Here is a 2,852-nt window from a genome sequence, read left to right on the forward strand (position 1 = left end):
AGATCTTAGAGAATCAGGAAGGAGAATTGATCTCTCTTCTTCCTTGTTCTTGCTTGAGCACTCTTTACTTTTCTTGCATTGAATCTTGGGTGGAGAATTGAAGAATTTCTGTTTCAATCTCACCTTGAGATCTCTTGTTTAATTTTCTGCATAATTGAATTTCAAGTTCCATATACTGCTTCATCTTCTACTCTTTCTGCAATTCACTTTTCCTTACTTCTTTTGCAATTGTTCTTGTTGGATCAAGGAAGGATTTGAGATCTAGACTTGTTATCTAGTCTCTTCTACTCCTAAGATCTTGAATCCAATTTTAAATTGCTGCAACTTAAGCACCTGTTATTGCTGCAAATTAAGCATCAGCCATTCTTTGTTTACTCTTCGAAGAAATTTTATTTTCTGTTGAGATCTAATTCCAATCAATCAATCCTCTACTCTTCTGTTTATTGCAATTTACTTTTGCTTATTTAAATTCTGCAATCCCAACTCCCAATCCCTTTTATGATTCAAGTAATTTACGTTTCTTGCACTTTAAGCTTCAGTTATTTACATTTCTTGCAATCTAAGTTTCTACAATTTTAAATTACTTGCTCTTTAAGATTCAGTATTTTACTTCTGGCTCTCTTTAATTTTCTGCAATTTTCCCTTCCCTCTTTACATTTTAAGCAATTTAGTTTCTGTCAATCATAAATCACTCAACCAATACTTGATTCGCTTGACTAAATCAACCACTAAACTAAAATTGCTCAATCCTTCAATCCCTGTGGGATCGACCTCACTCATGTGAGTTATTATTACTTGATACGACCCGGTACACTTGCCGGTGAGTTTTGTGTTGGATCGTTTTCCACACATCAAACTCCTTCTTGTCCGGGAGACGTCCCATGAGGTCTTCCTCATTGGGATTCACATCCTACCCTTCCTCTCTAGGTTCGGCCATTTTGATTATATGAATGGCCTTGCACTTTCTTTTTGGATTCTCTTCAGTATTGCTTGGGAGAGTACTAGGAGGAGTTTCAGTGATTTTCTTACTCAGCTGACCCACTTGTGCCTCCAAGTTTCTAATGGAGAACCTTATTTCACTCATGAAACTTAAAGTGGCCTTAGACAGATCAGAGACTATGTTTGCTAAGCTAGAGGAGCTCTGCTCAGAATTCTCTATCTGTTGCTGAGAAGATGATGGAAAAGGCTTGCTATTGCTAAGCCTATTTCTTCCACCATTATTAAAGCCTTGTAGGGGCTTTTGTTGATCCTTCCATGAGAAGTTTGGATGATTTCTCCATGAAGAATTATAGGTGTTCTCGTAGGGTTCACCCATGTAATTCACCTCTGCCATTGCAGGGTTCTCAGGATCATAAGCTTCTTCTTCAGAAGATGCCTCTTTAGTACTGTTGGATGCATTTTGCCATCCATTCAGACTTTGAGAAATCATGTTGACTTGCTGAGTTAACATTTTGTTCTCAGCCAATATGGCATTCAGAGCATCAATTTCAAGAACTCCCTTCCTCTGAGGCGTCCCATTATTCACAGGATTCCTCTCAGAAGTGTACATGAATTGGTTATTTGCAACAATGTCAATGAGTTTTTGAGATTTTGTAGGCGTTTTCTTTAGGTGAATGGATCTACCTGCAGAATGGTTCAATGACATCTTAGAGAACTTAGATAGACCATAATAGAATATATCCAAAATGGTCTACTCTGAAAGCATGTCAGCAGGACACTTTTTGGTCAACTGTTTGTATCTTTCCCAAGCTTCATAGAGGGATTCACCATCTTTTTGTTTGAAGGTCTGAACATCCACTCTAAGCTTGCTCAGTTTTTGAGGAGGAAAGAACATAGCCAAGAAGGTCGTGACCAGCTTATCCTAAGAGTCCAGGCTATCTTTAGGTTGTGAGTCCAACCATGTTCTAGCTCTGTCTCTTACAGTAAAGGGGAAAAGCATGAGCCTGTAGACTTCAGGATCTACTCCATTAGTCTTAACAGTCTCATAGATCTGCAAGAACTTAGTTAAAAACTGGTAGGGATCTTCTGATGGAAGTCCATGAAACTTGCAGTTCTGTTGCATTAGAGCAACTAGTTGAGACTTTAGCTCAAAATTATTTACTCCAATGGCAGGGATTGAGATGCTTCTTCCATCAAATTTAGAAGTAGGTGTAGTATAATCACCAAGCATCCTCCTTGTGCCTCCACCATTATTATTGTGTTCGGCCATGTCTCTCTCTTTTTCGAGATTCTCTATAAGGTTTTTTCTGGATTGTTGTGCTTTAGCTTCTCTTAGCTTCTTCTTCAGAGTCCTTTTATAACATCCCGCATTTTTGAAAATATAATTATAAATAAATTGTGATTTTATTTTATTAACTTTAAACTTTATAATTTTAGAAATTATTTTATTAGAAATAATTAAATAGATTCATAGATAGTTTTATTTTGAATCAATTAATATTCTTAAGTAATTTTATATAATGGAATATTTTTTATAATTTTAGTAATTGAAAAATAAGAAAGAATTGTATAATTTAATTTAAGTAACTTTTATTCTTAAAAGGTTACGATTTATTTTATTAATTTGATATCTTATTTTATAAAATCAATTAAGAATAATTAAATTAGTTTTATTAATATTTGCAGTTAAGTTAATTAATATTTTTGTGTAAATTTTTATAATTGGTTATTTTATATAATTTCAAATTAGAATTCAGTAATGGAAGTGTTATATAATTTAATTTAAGAAAAATTGTATTATGCTTAAATTATGGTTTATTTTATTAATTTGAGCTCTTAGAGATTAATTTATTAGGAATGATTAAATAAATTTTTGTAGATACTTTAAGTTTAAGTCAGTTAATATTTTTATA

At 33.6% G+C, this 2,852-nt stretch overlaps 1 non-coding gene across 1 annotated transcript; it reads left to right on the top strand.

The window, feature by feature from the left end:
- Positions 1 to 1,699: 1,699 nt before the first annotated feature.
- On the top strand, positions 1,700 to 1,807 carry LOC130963808 (small nucleolar RNA R71). Its single transcript, XR_009079928.1, has one exon. It is a non-coding gene; the product is annotated as a small nucleolar RNA R71 (small nucleolar RNA).
- The last annotated feature ends 1,045 nt before the right edge of the window (positions 1,808 to 2,852 follow it).

The sequence above is a fragment of the Arachis stenosperma genome, chromosome 2 (assembly GCF_014773155.1).
Source record: "Arachis stenosperma cultivar V10309 chromosome 2, arast.V10309.gnm1.PFL2, whole genome shotgun sequence".
Classification (NCBI taxonomy): domain Eukaryota; kingdom Viridiplantae; phylum Streptophyta; class Magnoliopsida; order Fabales; family Fabaceae; genus Arachis; species Arachis stenosperma.